This window comes from Thunnus maccoyii, chromosome 23 (genome assembly GCF_910596095.1).
Source record: "Thunnus maccoyii chromosome 23, fThuMac1.1, whole genome shotgun sequence".
NCBI lineage: Eukaryota > Metazoa > Chordata > Actinopteri > Scombriformes > Scombridae > Thunnus > Thunnus maccoyii.
In genome coordinates, this window is record NC_056555.1 from 10,452,900 (window position 1) to 10,468,206 (window position 15,307).

The following is a 15,307-nucleotide window of genomic DNA, read 5'->3' on the forward strand; positions in this document are numbered from 1 at the left end:
GCTTAGCAAGTCAACTGAGAGATCGTAAACAGACATAAATGTGCCTGAGCTCACTGTACACATAACTACCTCATGCACACACTAACTTAAAGCATGTCATCACATCAGAACAACACTCACATTTCGCCAGCCCACCCAAGCACACATCACACGCCACCGCTAATGAATGGCACCGCTAATTAGCCTCCTCTCTTTCTTCTGCCTCCCACTCCCTTAACACAGGATCACAGAGTGTGGGTCGGTCGTTCTCAGTGTGGAGGGCAGACTATTCACTGGAGAGCCCTTTACTGCCGAAATCACCAAGATGCCGGTGAGCAGCTTGTCTGATTAGCACTGATTACTCTCTAATTGGAGTTCTCCAAAACACGATGACCTCTGCTTTGTTTACTGATGGGATTAATCACAGTCTGGCAGAATTAGAAATCCCAACTGAATTAATTCCTTCCTCATTATTTGGAAGCTGCATAGCTCAGCCCCTTACCCCTCACCACCCCGCCTCCTTTCTTTTTGGATGTTGAGTGGCCGCAAATATTTCAAATACTGTGGTGTGTAATGTACAAGTTCCAGGAGGGAATCTCGGTCCTGTCGCTGTTCACCTTCCTGATTTTCAGATTTGACCCAACAGGTGGCCGGTCTGAAATCTTCAGTATGATATTTAATTATCATATCACAAGCTGTTTTTGACTGGCCCTTGAATGGTTCTATGGTTTTGGTCTGGCCAAACTATGGTTCTGGTAGAAACTTTTAAATTACTTGGCCTTGCACTCACCTAATTTTCTCAAATAATTGCTGCCTTGTAAGTGGGAATGTAATAAGAAGGATAATAAACGAGAAACCAGTAATTATTTTAAAATTGGCCCTTTCAAGGTGATCAAGACCCCTCCACTTCGCAACAGGGTCTTTTTCAAACTGCTTTTTTGGAGCTAATGACAGCTCACTTAACAAAAAGAGTGATTTTTATCTGGTGCAAACCAACAGACTGGCTGTTTTCTTGAATGACCATTTCACTAATTTTCAATCTTATCTCAACGTACTTGCTTACATACACCATTACACATATCGATACTCTTTTTATTGTATAAGAAGGCTTTGTTCACCACTCCAAATCTTGGGCGCAGTCACAAGCTGAACAAGTTGTACTGCATTGTATCCAGTTTTTGCAGTCTCTCTGTTATATCTGGTAAAAAAAAGAATAATTAGGGATCTTGGGGATGAAGTTGACTCTTTCTTGCTAGGCTCGTTCTATGCTTGCATCATCAGGTGAAGGATTTGGGGATGAGCATGATGAGCCTTTTACAACATTCACATACTGTTGTATTGACAGAAAAAAGGGAATGTGGGCATGTCAAGCTAATACAGAGATATACAGATGAGGCTGAAAACAGGTAAAGTGGTTGTTAAAGGTATCAGTAGCTGATGACAAGACCAGCAATGGGAGTGCAGACATGGGATGACAGAGTGTTGAAACCAACAGCCTTTAAGTTTGAGTGACCACTTCAGACAAGGAGGCTAACTGACAACATAACAAGAACCCTGAGATATGGGGCCAGGTGGAGGGTTTCACGGATACACACAGCAAAAGAGACAGACCGCAAAAGACAGGAACAGTTACACATGTAGACAGGTACAAAGACAGAAACACAGATGCATGTAGATAGATCTGGCATGACAGGCAGAAACTAGCCAGCAAGTGAGAGAACAGAACAGATGCTGGGGGACGGGCCTGGGCTCGCAGCCGTCACAACCACAGTGTGTTGTCAGCACAGAGAGGTTGATGGCGACATCACGGATCCCACTTAAGAGCCTGCTCAGGAACGTCGGCTTATCCATGGGGACCCAGTCAGGCAGCCGGTGCTGCCGTGTGACTGGCAATGGCAGGAAATGACCAGGTTTCAGATGATCTCACTGACATCTGTCACCCTCTGAAATCACGAGGCCGCATCGGCGCAGTCTATACTATAAAAATTATCCATCCTACAGAAGTCAGTCTTTATTTTTTCCCCAGGAAATCTTACAGGAATAATTTGACATTTGAGGAAGTGTATTTCCTAAAATTTTAAATATCCTTTGAGGTAATTTCTTGATATCTCTTTGATATCGATTGCATTTTTCTAGCAACATATCCCCGGTCTCTTTAGAATAAAGAAAAATACTTACTTTAATAAAAGTACTTTTTTATTAGGAATATTAGAACTACATACATAATTATCCACAGAAATGCAATGCCCATCCATTGCTGTTTCAGTAGTGTCCAGTACTCTGTTAACATGAACAGATTTAACCATGTGAGAGCCTGTAGGCCACAACCACTAATATACATATATTATGGAGAGCTTAATGGAATACGTTCCTCCTGCTTCCTAATCTGATGACTTTTTCCATTAGGCTAATTGCAAAATAATATATTTCAAAATGCCATGGAACAGTTAATGGTTATGGGTCTTTCCAAAAAGTGTCTTCTCTTCACACTCTCATGTACAAACCCACAGATGAAACTACGGCTGGACTCTAACATTTACTCTTTCAGATTCAGCTCAAAAACTTAAACATGCAAGAATCAGGAGGTGCACTGAGTGAAACTTAGAAAGGGCTTTGACAAGACCTGATGTGCAAATCATTCTCCATCAAATCTTTCTGGGAACTGTGGGGTTTGAAAAGATCTCCAATCAATAGAAGTGAGCCTGGCACCTTCTGATGAGCGAACAGTGTGCTGTCATTTGAACGCTATCAAAGATGCATCTGCTCTGAATGGTTAAAGAGAAAACAGTTCCCTCATGCCACACAAGCCCAGCTGAATACACTCTTAGTCACCTCAACCAAATTGCCTTACTGTAGCCGCTATTACCACTGCGGGATACTAAAACATTTAAGTGACAGCTTCCAATTACACACCTATTGATTACAGTAGATTTCTCTATCACTCTCTTGTCTCTTCTATACCTATCATCTTTCTTTACATCCCCTTCTGATGACAAGACAGTGAGGCTGAACTTCCCCTCAGATCAGAATTTCAAGTCCTGTTTTTGAAGATTAAAAATTACACTTTTATGTGTGGACCAGAACAGCAGAGTGTAGTACCAAAAGGCTGACAATAATTGCAGCGGTAATGGCTCACAATTGCACTTGTACATTCTGTACCCTCTGATCAAAAATGCTGTTAAGGCTGTGGATGTTTTTTACAGTAGCATTTTAGCACAGAATGGCCTCTTTGTAGCTTTTTGAAGGTTGCAGAACAACATAAGGTTGAACGTTGAAAGTCTTTATCTTATAATCTGCTCAGATAGCTTTTCCAATCCTGCTTTTAATGAAACAGCTGAATTCTCACTAATTACCCACATCACAAAAATTAGAAATGAAAGTTAAACAAGAGCAACTACGAAATAATTATTAAGGTCTGGCCCACTCTGTCCAAATGGCCCTGATATTTTACTACTGCAAATATACCACAGCCGACTGGGTTTGCCCTGACTGAACTGTGCTTACAAGCGGAATGCAAACGACATAATTGGCTATGTAAAACTCTTGCTCTATTAGACGAGGGGAGCATGGTGCCTGATAGCCTTCATCACCACTAATCTCCATCCACAAGGTCAAGGAGTTGCCCTGTACAAGACAAATGAATTAAAGCTCTGCCATCAAGGAATGAACCTTGTGTGACCGAATGGCGGGGGTGGCTTGCAGATTTTGTTATCTCAGTGAGCTGCAATGCACTTTTTTTCCTGATAGAAACCATTATTTTGTTGGAAAAGTGATGATAATAAAATCAGGGTTCTTTAAAACTCATCATGCATGTCTCCCATGTCTTCATGTTGCGTGCCGAGGTCTTCCTTGATTTTCTTCCCTTGGAAGAAGCCTAAAGCTTCAAACCCTGAAGAAAAACCAACTGCCACTTCCCAAAGCAGTAAACAACAACTCTGGGCACTACCAGAGCTTTTATGTGCGCAGTGTCTGACCCTGAAATAATTCCTCCTTTCCACCAAACCAGGCCTCCACTCAGAGGTAAAGATTAGCCTCCAAGCCAGCATTTAATGTAGAGGAAAAATATTGTGCCCCTACACAAATAAATCAAAATGCATTTAAGACTGGCCTACACTCATTCATAACCCCCTGAAGCACACCACACACACACACCACACACACACACACACACACACTCACACCCTATCTCCCTCCTATGAGTATTGTAAGAAGCTAACACAGAGGCTGCATTGATAACACCAGAAATTTGTGCTTTCATTACCTTTCATATTCTCAGAGGTCCCCTTGACTCCCTGGGTGTGCATTTGGGTGTCGTATTACAGGTGTGTGCCCCTTTTCTACCAGTTTTTAATTGAGGCTCGCTAATGGAAGATGAAATGAACACATTCCAATGGCCAACTCTTCTAGTTAATCAATAGGGTCCAAGTCGGCTATAGGGCACTCACCCTTCTGAAAGACACTCACTTATTAAAGCCTGTAATCAAAAGTGCTTTGGCTGATGATAAGATGAGGTTATATTCATGAAATACACCCCTTTAATAAATCCACTACCATCTGCCCAAATAGATGTTTTTGAGCTATTACATCCTGTCCTCAAAGGACAAGGGGAATCGAAATCTTAATAGGGCTGGATTACGGCCGTCGTTGTCGGGCGTCTTTAATGATGGACATTTGGCTGGAGAAATGACCAGAGAAAAATTGGTGAGACTCCACTGGAGACGAAGGCTGAGAAGCAAGTGGTCTGACCTCAATTACATGCGCGGCCCTCGAGCGATGGCTCCGCTTGAGTTTGTGTCGCACCTGCAGATGTACATTTGCATAGGTTCTTGTTACTACACACATGAATCTTGAACTCCTTGCATATACACTGTCAGGCACTTGCACACGCACACACTTGCAATATAAATATTATTACACTGCATGAATACCAGAGCAGCCTTGTGAGTTTTGTGTCTGTGGAAATTAGAATTTATATTTCTAACAATGTGCAAATCTTATCAAATTTTTTTTTTTTTTTTTTAAAGAAAAAACTCCACTGATTTTACTGATCACTAGTCATGAGGGTTACTATTAAGTTGTAAAACTGCTTACATGGCTTGGGCTCGGAGACTAAAAAATTTTAATGGTAAGCTTACGTAACAAATTTAGGGCTTGTAGTTTGAAAGATGTGCGTGTTTATCAGGCAGGGAGATGTTGAACCTTTGGGTTTTCGAGTAGTTGTAGGCTACATAAAGCTGATAAGTTATGCAATCACTAAGTGTTTTACTTTAACCTTGAGAGGTATTTGAATCACTATGCAAAACAATTATTAACAATAACCTGCACTACAAGTAGTCTGTCAACCAAACTTTAGCAACGAGTCTCGCTAAACTCTGCAGGCAGCCAGGAATAGTATCAACAGGCTACTGAGTCTGCTGTCTGACTACATGAGCAAAATTGGCCCCGATCTCCGAAGAGGTCCCTTCAGTATTCTTTGGCATTAAGTCAGCAGCTCAGCATGTATGGGAAGAGTCACGGGCAGCGAGTATGTACGAGCTGGTATTGTCAGTAGCTGAGCTGAGTCAGGTCAAGTCAAGTAGACAGGTTTGTAGTACTGAACGGTCTCAGCAGTGAGTGCCTACAGCTATGGCAAGCCCAGAGGGGAAAACACGTATCAATCCATCAACACCTGCACTGCTCAAACTAAAGCAAGATAAACTTTGTCAGACGGTACTCAAGTGAGTTAACACAGCTGAAAGTTGTAATGCTACATTTTGATCGCTGGCTGTTAGTTTGATGATATATAAAAGCAGAGGTAGCAGGGGAAAGTGAGAGCTTTTATCAGTGTCAGACTCAGGGAGTGAAGCTGTGGCTATTTTCTGGACGCAGTATGTACCAGTGCAGACTGGGTACATACCGAACTCACAAAAATCTCAGTAGAAAAGATTTGTTTGTTTTGCCAGCACCAGGTCAAGCAAAAAGACTTAGACATAATGGGAAGTGTAGAATCCAGTGTCTTTGGAGCTCAACCCGTTATAGGGTCTAAGACTGAGGCTATCTCAGGCTTTGCAGCTTCAATTTTGACCATTGTTTTTGTAATCTGCCTCTAGCAAGTTCCCCAACTTTATGGAAATACAATACTAAATCAGCGGCGTGCTCATTTAACACACTTGCCTGAATTATTACAATAAAAAGGGTGAAAATAGAGCTGTAAAGGTGCCAGTCTGCATAGTAGGGGCTTAAGGGAGGAAATCTTTATGCTACGCAGACAGCCATTCCATCTTACATGCACTACATTCACTCGGGGTCACACAAGTATGAACATATACTACATACTGTACTCATTCATGCTCACATATATAAAAGTCAGGCGCAATAATGGAGGTGAAAAAGTGGTCAAGGTCGGCTGGGTAACTCATCTCCCTCACACACATCAATGTTGGCTTCACACTTAATGGTTAACAATAGCCATATCTAACTCGATAAGCACACATACAGACATACTTGGGGGGTTTACATATGCTATCAAAAAGACACATGTAAACAAGTCCTGTGGCACTTTCACACACACCTCACCGTAGCAAACCAAGCTCATTGTAGCACATGCTCTATCAATGTGATTTCTCTCTCACCCACTAACTGAGCAACATCATTTGTTCTGGTACAACTGCCAGCGGTGTATGTGAAGCTTGGCTCCCCCATAGCTAAAAATCATTACAAGTCTATATGTGTGTGTTACTGCCCAGTGGGAGGGACAGGGATGCCCTGAGCATTTGTAAGACTAGTGGCTGTTGTATTACATGCACACATCAAAGAGGGAAATGATCATGTCTTGCTGCATGGTATTATATGCAAAGCAACAAAGCAGGGTTGCAAAAGAGTTTGATTTTTTTTATGCTTCTGTGCCGGCAACAGCCATGGCCGGAGGCATTATGTTTATGGGTTATCCGTCTGTCCCGTTTTCATGAACGTGATATCTCAGAAACACCTTGAGGGAATTTCATCAGATTTGGCACAAACATCCACTTGGACTAAAGGATGAACTGATTAGATTTTGGTGGTCAAAGGTCAAAGGTCAAGGTCACTGTGATCTAATAAAACACAATTTTGGCCATAACTCAAGAAGTCATACGCTAATTATGACAAAGTTTCACAAAAATGTCTAATAGGATAAAATGATGAAGTGATGACATTTTATATCCAAAAGGTCAAAGGTCAACTTCACTGTAACATCATAATGTTTTGCAAAAACACTTTTCTGGCCATTATTCAACGCCATAATTCAGGAACAGAAGAGAGATTGTGACCATATTTCACATTTGGTCGGATACTGAATTGGTGACACTAATCTTGGGTCTCCACCTTGAAACTGTGGTGATTGTATAGATCTTCGGTGCTGGTGTGTTGAAGATGTGCGTGAAGCATCCATATGTTTGAATTTGTAGCTTCAGCTTTGTGTTCTATAAGAATCAACTTTATTGGTCAAGCATGTGAACACATACAAGGAAAATACACTTAATACCTTTTATTAAATTCCTTCAAAGTCTTCACTACAAATATTATGAGTCTGGACAGACATGGATGTGAACTGCAACTTGACTGGTTGGTGGACGCATACAACTATGAAACGTTTTGTTTTTTGTTGTTTTTTCTTTTTACATAAAGCCAGACCAGATGTTCACCAACAATTCTATGTTGAAAATTCAGTAAAGGAGAATTTCAGCATTAGCAAAGAGAAAAAGAGCACAAAAATACTGCTTTGGCCATGACCTCAACTGCATGAGTACTTTTCAATTTAGTGTTAAAAATCACTTATTTTTGTGCAGGATATAAACTATACATACTATACATACATCATATCACCCACTGCAATATAATACTGCTAACCCTAACCCTTTTAAACACATTGCATCCTTGAGCTGCTGCACAGTACATTACATCACATACAAAAAATTGGACTATGTAAGTTCTACTCTTAACAAAAGACATATTGAAAATTCATCATTTTGATTAAAATGACTGCAAAGTTCCTAAATATTGACTCACAACTCAAACTGAATAATTCTCTGCCCCCATTTTTATTACCCTCTACTATAAATTACGGCTTTTCCTCTTGGCCTGCTACAGAGATGCGTGGCTTGGCTGCACCGGGCACCACTTAACTGCTGCAGCCCAGAAAAGACATTTCAGATAACTTGAGCTCAGTGGGTGCAAGCTCCCGTTGAGCACCTAGCAACCTTGCTTTATTGTCCCAACAACTGGTGCTAATGTCACACCTCAATGTGTAACTTAGCCTTGACACCTCACACACTGGCTTGTTGCCCTGTGGTGGTTTTAGAACACCACTGAGCCTAGTTACCGTGTGCTGGCGAATGACACAAGGTGACTTAGTGCTTGCCCCACCATAAATTGCACTACTACACATCAGATTGATTGTAGTGGTGAGTGTGTTCTGTATGAGTGTGCATCTGCTCCTGCCTTACCTGTAACAAGCTCTCTCTCTCTCTCTCTCTCTCTCTCTCTCTCTGGTTAATTGGTTAAATGGGATACATGACATCAGCCTGAGGAAGAGAGCAGTGACAAAAATAAGGCGCAGCATTGTATGTCATGTCTACAGCAATGAGTGCTTTGGTGAAGTCGATTATATGACAATGTTTTGCTTCCTCGAGTACACAAAAGGTGCATCTTTTGTGACGCACAAACATCTATAATTATACTTTAAACATCTGCTTAGTGGCAAGGATTCAACTTAACATGCTGACTGCACCTGTGCAAACACATCCACCAAACAGACCTGCATCCCTGTCTATTGTCTGTATCTGTTTTGGAGTATATCTGGCCCTTTACTGACCAGATGTATAGTTTCCTTTCTTCTAGAGTGTATTTACAAAGGAAATGTTCCTCTCCAAAATACAATAGCCAGGATTTGACTGTATGTGTATTTACCTGAATATATGAATTTGTAAATTCATTTTGATGATGCAGTGTTCTTTGTTCGGATCCCCATTACTCAACTGTTGTATTCTTTTTTTGTTTATTTTTACCTCCCCTGCTTTTGGTATTTCTTTTTAAAACTAAGATATTTGCATGAATTCTGCTTTTGCATGTCTTCAAATCAGCAGACTCTCTTTTTGCTACAGTATTAAGCTCTAATTTTAGCCCATCCGCAAAAGAAAAACAACAGTATAGGTCGAAAATTTGGCCACCAAAATGACCTTTAGTTACGTTTGAGTGACAGACGCCATCTAGCGGCCGTAGTAATTATGACCTGGAGATGTGGCGCAGTTCAGATGACGTCAATATAAGGTGACAAATTTCCATATTCGGAGGAGGCAGGTTGGATGATGGCTAGATAGATAGATAGATGGCAAAAAGTGGACTTAGCTGTAGTAGACCTGTGTTTCTCTTCCCATTTCCAACTGCTAACCAAGTGTTTTTGTGCCTAAACCTAACCAGACCTTAACCACCACATTGTCAAACCATAAAATCATTAAAATCATTATTTTTAAACAGTGATGAAGTTAGAAAACGCTCCTATGGGTCATTCTGGAGTGCATGATACAATCAACCCATGTAGTTTAATTATCAGGATGTGTTGCCTAATTTCAACATCAACTCTGAGCAAATTTTAATTAGGACTAACAAAATGTTCTAGTACCCTTTTCTCTTGCAAGGACAGTACGCAGTAAGCAATAGATAACTGTGGACCTTGCATATACTGTAAATGTAAGCACACATTACACATCATCACACACACCCAAATACACATACACACAAGGGTACCCACACATAGAAAAGAACACAGCCTTTATCTAGTAGATAAAAACAGCTCTATTTGGGCATTGGCTCAGAGCACGAGGAGATAACACTGGAAATTAGAGCGTATAAAAGCTTTCCCGCTGGGAGCACCGTCAATGGGTTTACTGGCAAATTTTACACAGTGTGTTGGTACTCATGTGTGTCCATGTGTGATTATACTGTACGCATGTGTTGTGCCTACAGTATGCGCTTGTGTGTGCTTGAACAGGTGCACATGTGATCTGTGAGTGTGTGTGGTTTGTGTCTAAGTGGGAGAGTGGAAGCATCTGGAGAATTATCCTGAAGCCCCTCTCCTCTCCCGCGTCTTTCTCTCTCTTCTTCTTCTTTCCTCGTCTCCATTTCTCTCACTCCTGGTCTCTCTCTGTCGTTCTTTCTCATGGTTTGATTTGAAGCAGAACTCAATTCCTCAATTCCACACCCTGAGTGCTGTTGATAAGGGCCCTGCTTGCTGCAGTCGGACCCCAGAGAGGGACACAGTGTGCCCGTAGAATGGCAGAAAATCGAATTCCTCAAGACAATGAGGTCCATTTGTAGAGTTAAGCCGGATGAAAGGCCCATATTTAGCCAGCCACTGTTTCAGCCAGCATCTCCCTGTTTCCCATTGTTGGCCAGAGCAAAATAAAAGCTTATTTAAGAGAAAGAAAAGTTGTGAAAAAGTGTTTTGGCCCCATTAATTAGCAGAGAAACCAGCAGGACTGCTGATGTTTTACGCTTTTTGCTCCCATTTTCACATATTTATGCGTTTTATTCTATGGATGATTGACACATACAGTATTTTTTGTGTTTTTTCTCCATTATGTATGGACAGAAAATAACAAAAAACTAATTATGTAACATAGTGTATAAAGTCAGGATTACTGTTTTTATGCGGCTGAATACATTGGCTAAATGGAATATAAATTGTTAAAAATTTATGAGAAAAGATGAATTCTTTTCAGATTAATAATGATGGAATATATTTTAACTGTGTGGGTGTCAGTCAACATTGAATCATTTAATTTCACATTTTTTGCAGCAACAATTTAGCTTATAATATATTAAAATCTAAGATTATATACAACATTACAAGTTTGAATTTATTAGTTTTGCTACTTCTGAAAAGCTACTTCCTAAAAGCCTACAGTAATTCTGCAACATACTGTGGATACAATAATAGTACAATGTTGCTAATTGATAATATGGGCAGCTTAATGCAGGATAATAAGCATAAATGGGATGTTACATTCAGGCATTGGTCCATGTGTGTTCAGTGAAGCAGGAAACCATGAATTCCTCATTAACTGTATGTCCCATTGATTCCTCCAATAGTGCAGTAAATGGAACAGACCTCAGTCAATGATCTGCCTCCAAACAATCTCTCTGACTGAGAAGTGACATCAACAAAAATAACAGAATACCATCTCTTGATTTCACTTTTATTTCACACAGGGTTTTTCCCATGGAGCTACAGTACATAGGTCTGAAATTTTGCAGGAAAATTCCTTTTAGAGCCCCTAAACTTTCGGCAGGTACCCCCTTTCTCACTCCATTTTTCTGTCCAACAAAAACTGTTGTACTTGTTCTTCTGCCCCCTCTTGTGAGAGTCCACTGTGATACACTGTGGCAGAGTGTTCTTCCAGAGCTGTCGTGGTATTGTGCAGCAGATGAGAAACCTCTTAAAAGGTGTCGCTGCCACTACTGCCAGCATTGTTGTTCTCCACTCCAGAAGACATGTATGCCACGTCCTCCTATTTTCCCTGAGGTGCCGCTGTTTATCTCTCCCAAACTGCCATGTGGTGAGATGGGACCTCCTGGTGGTCATGAAATCCAGCCATAGAGGCTGCTGGAATCAAGCTGCTGCATTCTGGCCTTGCAGGAGGCTGATTGTTTGTCCTCTGAAAAGACCCCACAAAGCAACAACATCTGTTTGTTGTCTTCAGTCTGTGTCTGTGTTGCCTGGAGTTTACTGAGGTGCTATTGCCCTTAAGAGCAAAGGCCCCATCTCTGGCATCCATGACTTTACAGTAAATGCAGGGGAAAAGACAACTGATGCAGTGCGTTCAACCCAAACACATATAAAATCTCAGATGAAGTTGGGATGTGACAGGAGTAATCGTCAATGGGTCAGTTTTTATATATAAATATGCAGCTCTAATATGAATAAAGGCTATTTTCTTTATTTTGAACATAATGCTAGTCATTGTATTGTCTTTTTTTAATTCTTTTTTATTCACTCCTGTCTGCACTGGTGGCTGGTTGCTAGTTGGTTTCAGCCATGTGACTGTGCATGACGTTTGTGGATTGGCGACGCATGGTGCAGCCACCAAAATTCAAATGCCAACAATGGAGTCGGAGTAAGATACAGGGAAGACAGTGTTGCAACGCAGAGTAAAGGACAATGATCTGTGTATCACACTGACAGAGCTTTCAGGCAAGTATGAAGTTTTAAACAAGTTCCTAAGAGTCGAGGGTGACAGTGTTAAAACTCTGTATGCTGTTTGTCCCACTGATTCGGGGACAAGTGGCCTTCAGAGCACACGCAGGTGGTAGCAAAACGCAGCCAAGAATTACCTCTTTTGCGAAGTGTAAAGTGCCAGTGGTGGTCAAGTCTCAACTAAACAACATGATTGCTCACATGTGCAGCCAAGATTTAAGACCCTTCACTGTTGTAGGGACAAGGCTTCATCATTATTGCTAAGGAGGTCCCTCACATCGGTGCTAAATATGGAGGCAGCATCAAAGTCGGAGATGTCCTGCCGAGTGCATGTACAGTTTCTCGCCATGTTGAAGACGAGTGAAAGGAATTTACAATCATTTACAATCATTTTGTAATGTTTAATGTTGGTCTCATGCAGTAACCCTGCAGTAAGGTAGCCTACAACCTAATGTGTCCAGCTACAATAAAAAGGTCCACTTTTTTGGGGAAAAAACACCCTTCTGAGTACTAGACTGGCTACGGACCTACTATAACTAAATGTATAACACGCTACACGATGTTTATCATTGTCTTTTGTGTCTTTCTTCTTCTTTTTTTGTAATGCTTCATCTCTTAATATAATGATAGTGCCTAGACTGTGCTGTAACCAATAACCTTTGGGCAAAAGAGAGGACAAACACACACTACATCACAATTACAGTCCATTACATTCTTGGTTGGAAGATGTTGAACCGGGTCCTGGCCACAAGGGAGATTGTGGGTGTCAAAACCCATGACAGCATCAGACAACAGACATCAGACATCAGACAACATCAGAAAGACTGTGGAGTCAGTCCTTCGGGTTTGGGATGCAAAGACCTTTGTCACACACTTCAAAAGAGCTGGGTAAAATATTTTACAGTCCTGTCACGCCTGCCTGGTAAGGCTGTTTAAATAATTATAAAATATAATAAATAAAATCAACATGAAAAATCAACTGCTGTAATTAATAAATTGCAAAGGCTTTGTTCATTAGGCAATTTTGACTTAACTGTTTCAACTGTAATTCTTTTTTATGACTGAAACATTTAATATTTAAAAAATCTCAGTCAACAAATTGAAATTTTTATCACTTAGCCCTAGATGCTTAGTGTGCACTGTCTCTTCCTTGAATTTCAGATTACAAAAGGCACTGCACAGATCACTGAAGCAAGCAGTGGAGACGAGGTGGAATACCAGACTTGCAATGCTCCAATATGTAAGAGATACTCTGAAGTCTGGTAAGCTGCATGAGGTCCAGCTTCACCAAAACAAGCTCCATTATGTCAACAACATAGATCCAGACCTTCTTGAAGACCTCATCCACCTCTTGGAACCTTTCGATGAGGCTACCAGGCACCTCTCCACTGATCAGACACCCACTCTCCACCTCATCCTCCCGATCAAGGCAACCCTGCTGAGGGGATTGTTGCTTTGGGATGGAGACAGTGTGATTGTGAAAGAGGTAATATAATACAGTGCTGATTTGAATTGTTTTGTAGGTGGTCATTCAAGTAGCTAACAGCAGCTGGGCCCTATCCAGTAATAATGTTGCATATATCATCTGATTTTTTTTTCTCCTGCCTGAAAGAGTTGAAATTGAAAATCCACCTTTACCACAAGATCGCCACAACTCTCTCTCTCCTAGCCTGAAATATTTCTGAAGAAAAACTCTCAATGCTGAGGGGTATGAGGAGGTACAGACAGAGCACTCACAGAAAAATTCCAATATAATTACAAAATGTTCTCCCTCACTTATAGAGAGGCGTACAGTGTACACACACACACACACACACACACACTAATTTCCTACAAGTTGAAAATTACCTCTATCAATATTAGGACAAATTGGTATTTTACACTATACAAAGAATTATAATAAAAGTGCATTGTTCCATAACAATCTGTCTTTTTTCCTCAAAAGATCCACTCCCAATGGCCACAGAAGTGCACAACTTCTTCGCAAGTTGTGTGCAGGAGAATGAGAGGGAGAAAGACAGTGGTGATACTATTAAGGAGTCATGGGTCCGCCAATTGCTGCTAAAATATATGAACGAGCCTACAGAGACAATCTGCTCCCAGTCCCTTCTCAACTTCTGGCAGGAGATGTTAGGTGGACTAGTGCCTGTTGCCAGGAGGCTGCTGGCAATCCCAGCAACAAGTACCTTGTCAGAGAGGAGTTTCAGTGTTGCTGGGAGACTAATTGAGGAAAGGCGTACCACCCTCAATCCAGAAAATGTGGACACAGTTTTGTTCCTGCACAGCAACATATAAACTCCCTGGACTCATTGTGCAAGTGTTAGCTGGTTCTGATAGATAGCGCTAGCCCTAAGTTTCCTGGCAGTGTTTTTAATGTTTGGATAAAACCTTCTATATTTGTCAGGCCACCCTCTGGGGTATGTTGAGGGTACAGTCTTTCTGCACTTGTTTTAAAATTTTTTGGGAGGTTGAAAAGTTCCTCATAAAAATACCTCTTAACTGGTTAAGAGACATTTGTCATGTCAAGTTTTTTTTTTTTTTTTTTTTTTTTTTTAAAGTGTTATATAGTCTGCATCGTCCTGGCCCCTGACTCCTTAGTCCTCAATGCTGCTCTCTTGCAAGGTGCAATTTTTTGTCACCATATTAAGAGTGTAACAGTAGGGCCATATAATCATGCAACTGTGATCCTTGCCATGGTAATGTAAATAACTTGTCAGTGGTATATAAACACATCAAAATACAACATTAGATGCCATGTTTGGGTTTATATTCAATTAAGGTAGGCATGGTGTGATCCTTCCAAAAGAGCTAGAAACAGGGATCTAACAGCAGGCCCTCATTAGAAAAAACACAGGGACTCCTGGCCAATGTGTTATTTATGTTTTTATGCCCTTTAGTGAAGTCATTTTTAGTCTTTGGATTGAGGCAAAGTATCCCTTCTGCCATATTACCACAGGTGAACTAGTGTTCTTGGTACTGCCAATGTACTGGCCAAATGGCTGTGCAGTAGAACACAAAGTAATCTAAGAAAAGGATGGCAAGAACATCAAAACACAATCATTGCATTGCCTAAAGACTACCTTTCCAAAAAAAAGGGATTGGGATGGAATTAGAGTA

General features: G+C 40.9%; 1 long non-coding RNA gene across 2 annotated transcripts in view; it reads left to right on the forward strand.

Moving 5' to 3' along the window:
- The window catches only part of LOC121890652, a 35,377-nt gene extending 20,696 nt beyond the window's left edge, over nt 1–14,681 (forward strand). Inside the window, exons 3-5 of one of the 2 annotated variants that reach the window (XR_006093871.1) lie at nt 13,352–13,676; nt 13,803–13,908; nt 14,136–14,681. This is a non-coding gene — a long non-coding RNA (uncharacterized LOC121890652). Of the gene's footprint in view, nt 1–13,351; nt 13,909–14,135 lie in introns of both variants that reach the window. The other variant, XR_006093870.1, reaches the window with a different exon arrangement.
- Nucleotides 14,682–15,307: the final 626 nt, after the last annotated feature.